Source organism: Plecotus auritus (assembly GCF_963455305.1).
Source record: "Plecotus auritus genome assembly, chromosome: 4".
NCBI lineage: Eukaryota > Metazoa > Chordata > Mammalia > Chiroptera > Vespertilionidae > Plecotus > Plecotus auritus.
In genome coordinates this window covers 25,478,745-25,492,730 of record NC_137775.1, presented here as the reverse complement: position 1 = coordinate 25,492,730, position 13,986 = coordinate 25,478,745, and the positions used below count along the sequence as shown (strand labels likewise).

At 37.0% G+C, this 13,986-nt stretch overlaps 1 protein-coding gene across 1 annotated transcript in view; it reads right to left on the bottom strand.

Moving 5' to 3' along the window:
• PDE7B (phosphodiesterase 7B) overlaps window positions 1-13,986 on the bottom strand; it is a gene marked incomplete at its 5' end in the record, with an annotated part of 281,891 nt that overhangs the window by 209,889 nt on the left and 58,016 nt on the right. The gene's annotated exons all lie outside the window — the stretch shown is intronic.

The window sequence follows — 13,986 nt, the reverse complement described above, 5'->3', positions numbered from 1 at the left end:
ATTACCAGATACTCAGCAAACTAGCAGATTTTTGGTTATGTTGAATCTTTTCAACTTAATGACATTAAATAATTTTCTCTATGCATTCCTAGCAAAGCAAGAAGGAAATTAAACACAATAATAGCAACCTTAAAAATAAAGTAATGCATATAGATCCATGTATTAAGAATAGGGACTGTGTCTGAACATTGAATCACAGCAGAATGTCTGGCATAAAACAAGTGCCCAATAAATGATCTTTAATGCATGGTTAAATTAAGAAAAAATCATATGCCAAGGAGTGCAATCATTAGTTTAACAAATTCTACTAAACTCAGACATATCAACACAAGCACTTCTGGACATCACTGTTAAGTATGAAATGTGTGTGTGTGTGTTACCCATATATACAATATCCATACACATATACGATGTATATCACATGACTGTGCTTACTAATGTGCTTTAGTGTAGTGGTTAATAGTCCTGGATCTTGTCTGGCATCTAATAACAACAGTGAGTTTTGAGTCCCAACTCCACTATTTCTTAGCTCCTTGACCTTGGAAATTGGCTTATTCCTTCTCTCTATGCCTCTGTTTCCTAACAAAAAAATAAAAGTAAAAATACAATACAGAGTTGTTATGAGATTGAATGAGTTAATACACATAAAGTTCTTAGTGTGGTATCTGGTACAACAGAAGTAAACAATATATACCATCTAAGACTATTATACTCTTACATTCTATGCTTCATTAGGTCAAGTAAACAAAGAAGGAAAAGCCTTACATTTTGTTCTGGATGTTGTAGCACCTTGCCCGCCAATTAAAAAGTGAATCTTTGTTGTGTCCTCTGTTTGTGTTGGCAAATCTTTGAGACAGAGAGCTCGGGCTTTAGAGTTCAAAAGTTCACGGGGGGAATTTACCAGCCATATATGACCTCAGGGAAACTTCTGAACTTGCTTTATCCTCTCTAAAATGTGATTAAACCTCAACTTCATAGGGTTGTCCCAAGGATTTAGATGTGATCAGCCAAGTTCCTGGCTCAATAGTATGATATGTTTGTAGGCATCTATGCAGCTATCTTTCTCTCTATGTTTTTAACTTCCTTCCTTCTCCATATGTTCAAATTATCCCTATTATTCAAGGTCCAGATAAAATGGTGATAATTCTTGTAGGCACTTTCCACTTCCTACTTCACATTTTCATTAATCTGTGTTAGATCATGAAGTCTTTAAGGTTTGAATCCAGATCTACTTTACTTATATATCCCATATATATATATTATATATAGCCCAATCAGCCTCTGGAATAATATATACGTGTGTGTGTGTGTGTGTGTGTGTGTGTGTGTGTGTGTGTATCTGAGTTCATGTGTATGGTAATGAAAAATGTTTAACAACCCTCTGTTATTAAAATCCTGCCTACCCAGTGTGGTTCAGTGGTTGAGTGTCAACCTGCCTGGGTTGTGGGCTCGATCCCCAGTAGGTGCAGGAGGCAGCTGATCAATTCTCTCTCGTCACTGATGTTTCTATCTCTCTTTCCCTCTATCTTCCTTTCTGAAATCAATAAAAACACATTTTAAAAATATTGTTACTACTCTGCCTTATCCTACAAAGATTTTGAGGTAAGATGGTCATTTCTCTTTGTTTGCATATGAGCATATTTATACACAGATACTCCCATACATATAGCTACATCCATATATATTGCAAAAGGTATTACACCTAACAAAAGTCTGGCGTTAAAATCTCAAAAATGGTCCAAAACAATAATATATAGTACACAGTGCTAAACTCATTTTGAAATTATGTTCTTCATGTTGAAATCTATTTATTTTGAAGTTATTAAGAAAGGAGACATTCTCTTGTAACACTTCCCATAATATATTTTGTAGATATTATTCCAGGAAAAATTTTAACCACTATTACTCGTTTATTATAAATGAAAATACTAAACTTTGGAATCAAGAAAGTAATATTCAGTTGCTTTTTTGGCTGCCATTATTCACATCTTTCTATTTTACCATTGCCAACATTCTTGTAGAACCCTTTGTTATTGAAACACTTCTTCATCTAAACCCCAAAAGTAATTCTTTTTTTGTTTTAAAAACCAAACGAATTACCTTATTCTTGGATAACATTCATAATGTCATCTCTACAAACAGGTCATCAGTACTTTGTATGCTATGACCCATATCAGAGAATCAAATGATATTCTTTTAAGGAGACCACTTAATTGAAATTTATAAATAAAGGAATAAAATTATGGAATTTGGTTCAAAATAAAGCTCTAAAGTAAAAATATAATTTTGAATATCTTTAAGTTAACTACCCATTGGGCACATGTGTTAGTTATGTGAACTAGTTACTAGTCTTTATTTCATTTTAAAATGTAAGATCTGTATGTGGTTTTTATTCCCTAAAAAAAGAGTAATGTCAGGCTAATTTTAAGGAAGATAAAATATCAGCCAACTTATTAATAATTGATGTTTCAAAATATGTAGTTAGTTAAGTTGGCAAAAATGTTTCCTCATAAAGAATCTATTTTTATTATCAGAATAATAAAGCCAAAGAACTTTATTTATTAAATGAAATATAACACAAACTTTTAGTTACACATATAACTCCAACTAGCCTCAGAAACCTTATGGTGAATAATAAAGTAAATGTATATTAAAGTCTTGGTCATGCATGCATCACTAAAATATCTGGAAGCTGAATAGCTCCAAAATAAATTTTATAACATTTTTTATTTCTCCCTTATTTTCTAGCTCGGTTGCACAAGCCAGAATCCTAGCTGTCTAACTTGATTTTTTCCCTTTATCTCGCTGCCTCCCACGCTTACCTCCCTCAGTCTCAAACAAATTAATGAAGTTTCAAGTCCTTTTGCTTCTTCTCAAATTCATCAACCTTTCCCTACCCTACTGCCAGCACCTCAGTTCCCATAGCACTCTCATCCCATGCTTAGATGATTTTTGAACAGCTGCCCAATAAGTACTCCTTTGCACATATCATCCATTCCACTCTGTGGTATAGTCGCTGGAATGATCTACTACTGTCTGAGTTAGTTACTTCCCTGTTCCAAAGCCTTCAATGGCTACACTTTCTCCTCAAAATAACCCAGAATTCTTAGTTGGCACACAAGGCCCTTCATCCCCTCACTCTTGCACCCCAGTTGTACACTGTTCTAGGCTCACTCAACTACCTTTTCAAACCCTCACTATTCTGCCTCACCTATAGGTCCCTTCACCTCCACCAAGAAGCTCCTCCTCTGTATCTTCAGATTACAGCTTTGACATCGCCTGCTCCTGCTGGAGGCCTTCTTTAACCCTCTGTCTGTCCAGTGCCCCTTGTGAATGCCATGGTAACATCCAAGAGAGACATCTATGGAAGCATTAATCTCAACAATGTACTTTCCTAAAGTAAAAGGCAGATAAGGCCCCTTCAGTTACTTGTCTGGTGCCTTTTACAGTACCTCATACTTAACTGGTACTTAATAAAACTTTGTTAAATGAAGGAAAGTAAGAAGTAGGGGTAGAGGGCATGTGATACAAAAGGGAACACTCACAAAAGTCTACCTAGAGTAGTCCAACAGTGCTGGGTGTCCCAAGTGTGAGAAAACCTGGATTCAAAAATAATAGTCAAACAAACAATAAAATCTCTGACACTCTTCTGAGACCAGTTTTGGACTTGTTGGAGAACAAAGACTTCTGGAGCTGAGACCAAAGTAAGCCAGATTGTTATTAGCACCAGAAAGTATCATTGGCAAAGAACAGAATCTAATGGAGGGAGATTGGTTTCAGTCTTGAACTTCTGCTTGTCATGTAAATACAGAGACATAACTTGCATGGTCTGCTGGCATTTTTAAGTTTCAATTTCTTTAAAAAAAAGAATTTACGATCAGAAATTTCAAGTCACAATACCTTCCTTCTCTGTATCAGCCCATAGTAATATATTTTGGGACCAATATTATACATGACTAAACGGACCATTGAAAAAAATAGGATAGTGCAAAACAATTAAAAATTTTTATGAAAGGCAAAGATCTGATCATTTGAAAGTTTTTTAATGCTTGTCATTATAATGTTAATTTCGTTTTTTTTTCCACTTTTAGTTTTTGAATTAAAATTTTTCTTTTTGCTCCCTCCCAACCCAAAAGAGATAAGAAAATTTTATTTGTTTTGGAAAATAAATTAATTAAAAAATACACATGTTCTATTTGAGGCAACTTCATTTAAAATGGCTGAAACTTAAAACCCAAATTCAGTTTTAAGCAGTGACAGTAGCCTTTTTAAGTGACCGAAACCAATACATCATTGCATGTGAATAGGTTCCACCTGCATGCCCAGATCCAGCTTGCAGACCACCTTCCCTGTCTATCATTCCGACCCCTCGTGTCTCACTGCTTTGTTAGCCTTATGTGATTTCTCCCTTCTCCAAATCTTAATGCCAACTTTCATCTTTCTATGGTTTGCATTGTCTGCCTCTTAAGCAATATTTTTATATTAGGATTTATTACTCCTATTTAGATTTTAAGTTCTTTAAATAATGGAAATATTTCTCCACTTTGGATCCTCAGCATGACCTAGATAACACAATTAATTTGTTTTTGACATGTGTTTTTCATCTCTTTACCAATAACACTTGTAAAATTCCAAGGCTTCTAATAGCATGAAACCTTGGCAGTTACACAATAACATTTATCTCATGAGAATTCCTTTCCATGCAGTCTTATATTTTCCTCACTTCTCAGAATGATTCCTAGAACCCGCTGAGAGAATATTCTCCACATATATGACTCATTCATATCCACTTCTATGCATTCATCCAAGATGTATTTTTACTTCATCTAATTTCAATAATGTAGGACATCACACATTTCACTGGCTCACCTACCTGCCTTCAAGAAGGTTCTCATAATTAATCTCTCTTAATTTCCATCAGTTCTCCAAATTGCCTGTCTCAATATAGAGGGTGTCCCCCCAAAATGAATAAACAAGTTAACGGCTGATAACACATAGTTTTCACTTCTTTTCAGGTTTAACTGATTTGAAATAATGGGTGAAGCCAGACTAAGCTTTGAACACAGAAAATTTATCCTGAAGTGCCACTAGACTTTTTTTAATGGGATATCTACATATATATAAAACCCTAATATGCAAATAGACCAAACGGTGGAACAACCGAACAATTGGTTGCTATGAGGTGCGCTGACCACCAGGGGATGCACGTGTTACATGGGGGTGTCAGCAGCAGGCAGCAGAGCACGGAACATGGCAAACGTTGGCTGTGGCGGGATGGTGGAGCAGGTGAGTGGGGGCGCCAGACCAAGGCAGGGTACCGGTCGCTCTCATTGGGGTGAGCCTCTGGTGGTTACTGAAAATCTTTGCTCCCGCATGCCGCAGTCCTGCCCAGTGCTTGCACTTGCTGCCGGCGCCAGCCCCGCTCGCACCCGCTGCCAGTGCCGGAGCCACTGCTTGCACCTGCTGCTGGCCCTGATTGCCCCTCAGGGCTTTCCTCCCTTCCCTGCTCTTGAGGGATGATTGGGGCCGGCAGCCGCCTCTCTCACCCACTGCCGGCACCCGGCGCCAGTGCTGATTGCTCGGTGCTATCAGCAGGTGTGAGCAGCGGCTGCTGGCCTTGATTGCCCCTGAGGGCTTCTCCACCTCCTCCTGCTCCTGAGAAGCAATCGGGGCAGCAGCCACCACTCGCACTCACTGACGGCACTGGCCCCACTCGCACCCGCTGCTGGCGCCAGCCCCAATCGCTCCGCAACATCAGTGGGTGCAAGCGGGGCCAGTGCCATCAATGCATGGGAGTGGCGGCAGCGGGAGCATGGCTGCCGGCAGAGAGGGGACCAGAGGCTGTGGTGGGAGGGGCCGGGTGGAGTCTCAGAGGATGGCCTGAGACCTGCTCCTATGCCCACCGCAGCCTCTCAGCCCACATTTCCTTTCAAGGTGCATGAATTTGTACACTGGGCCCCTAATCTATAATAATAAAAGCGTAATATGCTAATTAGACTGGACAGCCAAACGACCTTCCAGATGACCTTCTGGATGAAGCTGGGGCTGTGAGAGCCAAGGAAAGCTGCCACGGATGAGAGGGCCAAGCCCCTTGCATGGATTTCGTGCATCGTGCCTCTAGTATAAAAGATAAAGTTTATGGTATATAACCAGCAAAAGGCGACAAATTGAGAGAGCACAAATACCGATCAAAATGATACTTGATATTTGCAATTCCATTGCTTCATGTTATCAGCAGTGCTTGGACTAGAACAGTCATCAATTTGAAAACAGACATTGACAAAAATGTATTCATTTCTGTAGATTCTTTTCAATTTTGAAAAGGAACTGCATGTTTATAATCTTCAAAGTGTGTGTACATTTTTTGGGAAACCCTATATTTTATGTACTTTTTGTATATAAAGATAATATTTTGCATTTTTCTTTAAAAATGTGGTATGTAAGATGCACTGTTTCTTATACTTTGGTTGGCATAAAAGTTACATGATGTGTTTTCTAAAAATGGGTACTCATGGGCCCTACAATGAGAGAGGAAAAGAATAGGACCCAGGAATTTAAGCATCTAAGATGCACTCCTGGTGATTCTGATGCTAGTGTCCTTTGATGGTATCTGGGAAATGCTGGCAAAGGGGAAAACATTTACTAAGAGTGAGGAGACCTGGGTTCTAGAACCAGCTCTGATCTTGAGCAAACGCCTTAGCTTTTGTGAGCCTCAGTTTCCTTACTGAGAGAACTGGACTAGATGTTTCTCAACTCCATCTGATACTCATGCTCTTCTGTGGTTATCTTTCAAACATAGTCTAGTAATGATCAGAGTATACCTTCAACCTGCTCCAAGTCCCAGGATGATAGGAAACCTGAGTCTCAGGTCCAACTCTGTGACCTTAAAGAAGTTTCTTACCACACATGGTTCTTCAATGTCAAAAATTACTTGAATTCATTCCAATAGTTCCGGTTTGCCTCATTTTATAGGCTTGGCCACAAGCAAGATAAATCAAGTATACCATAACATCAGTCAGACTAGGATACTATTCTCTAAGGCATAAGCCCATCAGTGACTACCTATTCTGATTTTTTTTCAAAATAATAATTCTTTATTCACGAAAACTAATTAAAATTAGTTAAGAAAATGAATTTGAATGCTACATTGAAATGACTGGGTTTATAATCTATAGAGCTCATATATCTTCAATAGAAAGGGAACTTCCCAGTATTCTGTAAAATATTACTCATCTTGCCAGCTTTCACACTCCCGAAAAATAGTAAAAATATATTATCAACTAAAATTTATCTTCCCAAGGTCAGTATAAACAAACATAACTAATGCTATGAACCAGAGGGACTACTGTACTTTTAGAAATATACTGAAAAGAGTTGTTTAAAAATATAACGTGACCCATAATAGCACACTGTATTACAGACTGTAACCTAGAGAAATAGTCTAGAACTAAAAGCCCATTCTACCTACTAAGATAGGAACTTTTCAAAATTACACTCTATTTAAATTTGATGGACACACACAAACCGCTGAAGTCAAGAAAAGTCTAAGTAGGGTCAGTCTTTCCATCTGGATGTAATATAACTCAATGGAATGATAACCAAATGTTGGTTTGGGTTTGTACTTTTGTGTATTTTATGTGATATTTCACTGCCCTATGGGGACTCTTCTGTTAGTTTATTAAGAAATATCCAATGTTGACATTCAATTCACTATTTCAAAAAACATCTTACTAACAGTTTGCTTCTTGCAAATAAAATATGCTTCTTTTGGCAATTTGGGTTTTAGTCACTGACAGAAGTTAAATGGCACATAGAAACAGAATTTGGAAACCCCAGAAAGACAAAAACGTTATTTTGATACTCATTTAAATAGCCATTACTTATGTACCTAATTAAACAACACCTTAATTTCTAAGAAGTTGGTATATATATATGGTAGACCAGCACTATTAACAAGGAATTCCTCTTCTGAACACACACACACACACACACACACACACACACGGAAAAGAGGAATGGTAGTACTTTCTTCTGTGACAGATACTTTTCTGCACTTTTCATGCATTATCTCACAATGACCCTATGTTTACGCATGCAGCAGGATTTATGATTTGTGTACTCGATTCCAAAATTCACAAGTAAATGAAAAATCTACATAATTTACTCTGAACAGCAACAAATGGAATGTCAGTTGCCATTTTTGTAAGAATCATTGTTCAGACCCTGCAGTTTATCTCAGGATCCAGCTTAAGAATCTGAAAGGCAGCACTTGAAGAGAAATATCCTAAGAAATCCAAAACAACAATCAGAAAGTATATATGCATCCCTATGTTCATAGCAGCACAATTTGTGATAGCTAAGATCTGGAAACAGTCCAAGTGCCCATCAGCAGATGAGTGGATAAAAAAGCTGTGGTACATTCACACAATGGGACACTATGTGGCGGTAAAAAAGAAGGAACTCTTACCATTTGCAACAGCATGGATGGGCCTGGAGAGCATTATGCTAAATCAGTGGTCGACAAACGGCGGCTCGCGAGCCACATGCGGCTTGCGAGCCGCGGTTTGCCGCTCTGTTGACTAATGAGTTTGCCGACCACTGTGCTAAACGAAATAAGCCAGTCAGAGAAAGAGAAGTATCACATGATCTCACTCATATGTGGAATCTAATGAACAAAATAAACTGTTGAACAAAATAGATCCAGAGACATAGAGCCATGGAACAGATTGACAAATTTCAGAGGGAAGACGGGGATGGGCGTGGGTGGGTGGGGAGAGATTAACCAGGGAATTTATATGCATATATGAATAGCCCATGGACACAGTGTGGTGAAGGCTTGGGAGGGGCGGATGAGAGGTGGAGGAGAAAAAACCAAAGGGGATATCTGTAATACTTTCAACAATAAAGATATATTAAAAAAACAGCCAAAACCGGTTTGGCTCAGTGGATAGAGCGTCGGCCTGCGGACTGGGGGGTCCCAGGTTCGATTCCGGTCAAGGGCATGTGACTTGGTTGCAGGCACATCCCCAGTGGGGGGTGTGCAGGAGGCAGCTGATCGATGTTTCTCTCTCATCGATGTTTCTGACTATCTATCCTTCTTCCTTCCTCTCTGTAAAAAATCAATAAAAAAATATATTAAAAAAAAAACACAAAAAACAGATGAACAAGGCTTTGATGTGTATGATGACTGGTAACTTGGTCCTCAACGGACTTCTCAGTGGGTGGAAGCTCATTGTGCCAGAGTGGGAGCTTATTAACATTTCAGATCCCAGGGCCCTCCCCTTTCCTGATAGACCTGCTGAATCAATCTGTGTTGGTAATAAGTGTCCAGGTCACTATCATACACACAAGAGTTTGAGAACCACTAATCTAAGTCAAAGAGAGAGGGAACACAGCTAGAGTCAGACTGATACATATGTTTGACAAGTAAACCAATCCATGTGTGAAGATTCTTCTAAAAGCAGTAATTTTCAAACAGGTTTTGTGGCACCATGTGGATTTTCAGATGTATTTTTCTGGGAGAGTACCAAATGTTTGATGAAAATTTTAATTAAAATATTTTGAAGTACTTAAAATGTATTAAAATTATCAGGCATAATTAAATGAATATTTAATAATTTTGATTAAACATCAACCACTGTAGCACTACTTGTGAGGTTAGAAATAGAGTGACTCATGCTATTTCTGGCCTTGTATTTGAACTTCCCATGTTTGTGTCCCTGACTAGAAAAATTCTAATGCTGTAGGTCTCTGAGTGTCTGCCCATGTGAAATTAACCCAGTGGGTACATTACTGCAGTTCTGTGTCACTCACTCAATCGAATGCCAGGTAAATTCAAGCTCATTTGTACAACACATGCTCTTACATGACAATATAAATGACTGAATATTCATTGTATATCAGAGACAAGGGTTGTCCATTAGAAATATAATGTAAGCCACATATGTAATTTTAAATTTTCTAGTAGCCAATATATAAAAAGAAAAAAGAAACAGGAAAAACAAAAAACTAAAACAAAAAAGGGAAAAAAGCACAGTGAAGTTAATTTATTAATATATTACATTTAACCCATGACATCTCAAATATTATAATTTCAGCATTAAACTAATAATGAGATATTTTTGTGTTTTTTTGTACTAACACTTCATATTTTACACTCAAAGCAAATTTTAATTTGGAATAGCTACATTTCAGGTATTCAACAGCCACATGTGGATGGCATGATCCTATATAATAAAAGGCTATTATGCAAATTGTCCCCTCGGGAGTTTGACCGACTGGGAGTTCTACTGGGCCTCTAGTTTAAAATAACACAGAGCTCTGTAATGAATATATTTTCACAAAAGTGTTTTATTAGTTGGAATTTTTTTTGGAACTGGCATTATTGGATCAAAGAATAGTATCATTTAATTTTTTTCTTAATATTTACTGTCAAAAAATTTCCAGAAAATTTGTTCTACTATCAACCATAATTGAGTGAGGTTGCTAATGCACCTCTGTAGCATTAATCATTATTATATTAAAAATATTTGTTAATTTTATGGGTAAAAATTTATTTATTGCTTTTATTTTTATTAGATTTCTTTGATTTCAAATGTTTAATACATGTTTATATACATTAATTCTTTGAATTTCTTTCATTGTATATTTCTAATCATGTTATTTTTCTACTGTATGGTTAGTAATATTAGTTGATTCTCATTCGTTTTTTTATTATTAAGGATATTAATTTGTTGTAATATTTTGTGAGTATTTTATCATTGTCACTTCTGTTTTAATCTTACAAAATTTCTATACATAAATTCTATATTTTTATGCTGTCAAATTTGACATTTGTTACCTTCTTCATGACTTTTTCTTAGAAATTCCTTCCCTATCCTAAGACCATGACAAATATACAATAACATTTTCTTCTACTTTATATGATTTTTAATATAATAAACTATTAATCTACTTTTGTTTGGTGTTCTATTTGAGCTTGTTATAATTTACATTTTTTTCTTAATAGTCAGTTTTTTCTATAGCATTTATTGAATGATCTATCACTTTTTCATTGCTTATCATATATTACTTCATCTATAATAAAGTCATGTAGTTTCAACTTTATATACTTGTAAATAGTCTACCAAATATGACATTATACAAATATTTCCAGATATCTTACATATTATTTTTCATTATTTGACTCATTTTTAAATATAGTAATATTGTGCAGCTCCTCCTGGACAGGTCACGCATCTGCTTGGTGTCTCCCATGCCTGGTGCAGAGTTTGACACATAGTAGGCCCTCAGCACATAGCTGTGGAATTACATAACCTTCTTTATGAGAATTGTTCTATTTTGTGCAATAAAAGAAGGAACACAAAGCAGACTACATAGACTGTTTCCTATTTTAGTTTCTTTTCTTTCTTTTAAAAAATAAATACTAATAGTCCTGGCCAGTTTTGCTCAGTGGTTAGAGAGTCAGCCCATAGACTAAAGGGTCTCAGGTTTGATTCTGGTCAAGGGCAAGCACTTCATTTGCAGGCCCAATCCCCGGCCTGAGCTGGGGCATGTGCAAGAGGCAACCAATTGATGTGTCTCTCTCACATTGATGTTTCCCTCTCTCTGTCTCCCCTTTCCTTCCACTCTCTCTAAAAATCAATGGGAAAAAATATCCTCAGGTGAGGATTAACAAAAAAACAAAACAAAACAAAACAAAAACATTAATAAAACAGGATTGATATCTCTTAAAAGCTCTAGTAAAGCAAAGAACTTTTCCAGAAGGTGGTTGCATCCCTTTATTAAAAGTATCTGTGTCATAGCCACTGGCAGAGACCCAAAAACCCTGAAGTGGTTGGCTCTGGGAAACCACAGAGATAGAACACAGCCAAATTCTGAATGGAATAGCGTGTAAAATCATACCACTTCTTAATTTGATGACCAACAGAGAAGATCTTTCTGCCTCATCAAATCTTATAAAGCAAGGTGATTTATGATGTCCTTGTGAACTTAGTAGGTAACAGTGAAATATATAATAACGCTATTTCATACACTTGACATAGACTCGCTTGTTAAGATATGTTGTAATTAATTTTTCCTACTTTTGTTTTCGCTCTCTGTGATTGGTTTCACATTCAGTGCCTTATTAGATAGCCATCTGTTGTGAAACATTCCTAAAACAGAAAAAGAAATCCCTTGTCAATATTATTTTAGTGAATATTCACAGTAATGAAGTTACATATCTCAAAGGATGAAAAATGCCATATAATTCTTCTCCTGTATGATAAAGAATCACTGAGAGTCAAATCTAGATGATCTACATAGTGGGGTGGTAGAAGGGATATCAAATCACTGGTGAACTCTGACTGATTTTTGTATTGGAATAGTTCCTGTACTTACATATGAATAAGAGAGTGACTTATCCCCTTGGGAATTCACAGTATATCAAACCAAATTAGGAAGCCAGGCAGCTGTGACCTGGTTTTGTAAGAGCCAGGAAAGCTATAGAGTTTCACTACTGAACCTTGAAACTCAAAATGATTCCCTGGTTCCCATACCATTCAGGACTCAGAAGTACCTTACTGATTCATATAAAACACCACTTAGGGCTTGTGTTTTCTCTTAACTTATCCAGAGTTGACTTTTAGTTTGAGAGATCTTGGGAGTGGCATGTTGCAAAAGAGAAAACAGAACGAACAATGCTAATCAGTAAAAAGTTGGATTCAAGATTTAACTTATAGAAACTCGAGTGAAAATAACCATCATGAAGTGAATTCTAAGGCTAATGCTCATTTCATGGATGTTGAGTGGTAGGAGGGAGAAAGCTGTATATTGGCTATGCTCAGTCTGATTCAGTAAATGCTATTTTCATTTCTCTGGGGATGCTTTTAGGAGTGGTAGGAGAGGGAGCAAGTATTGAAAATAGAGGTTGGGAAAGGTATATAAGGAGGATTTGAAGCTTTATATTATTATGACTATTTTGTAGCGGGAAGGGCTATGGAAGACAGGCTAGAAAGAGAGTCTGGTTGTTGTTACTTGGGGTTTGATAATATTCCTCCAAATTCTGAAACCCTCACAAAGTACAAGTAAGTATGGCTTTGGAATCTAGTCTAACATTCTCTGAAGGTGTTAGAATAAAATCGTGAGCTATATTTTATTTATTTGTCTTCATTGGCATACGGCCTTGATTTTTGAAGAGAATAAAAATCCCTTTCTACAAACAAGAATTAGTTTAGTAGTTTTCTTTGAAAACATAAAAACCCTCAGAGTGCCCAGATGATGGGAAGCATTCTGCTATGAAGATTGTAATGTAAGGGAATATATAATAATGAAAACAGCTGAATAATCAGGGAATTTTTTGTGTGCTCATTTCTGTAAAAACTCTGGTATAATTTTTATTCCTAGTTTGGTGGCAAGCAATATGTTCTCTTGGCTTTCATTCAGGGGTAGAGCTTGCAAAACTGTCTGTTGGGTTCTTTCATTGTTATTGTTGCCACTGAAGGAGCTTTCGCCACCACTATGTCACTTGACCAGCCTCTTGAACACATCCATTCATCTAAGAAAAACACTAATTCCAAGATAACCTTTGCCATCTGGATTCTTCCACAGAGGGTTAGGATGGGGATTGAAATAGGAGACAAGTGGTGGTTAGTTGGGATTAGTTTATTTTCCAAGAAACTCCATTTATTTACTTATGTTGTACTCAAAAAGGAATGTAACTAAATCCAAATATAGTCCTCAGCACTCACTGATTTTCATAGGTGGTCCTCGTTGGCATTTGACCATTCCCCAGCAGTTCCTGCTGTTACGCTTTAAACAAAGGTTGAAAATGAATAAGGAGTTTTGCTGGCTCCTCTCAAGAGAGAAAGAATTCACCAGTGGCAACTACCAGCACCACATTGTTTATCAGAACATAAAGTTCGGTAGAAATCCCACAGTGACATCATCCCCCAGCACTTGCTGATGAGGCTGGAGACATTTCCAAGACATTTTTAACTGGATTGG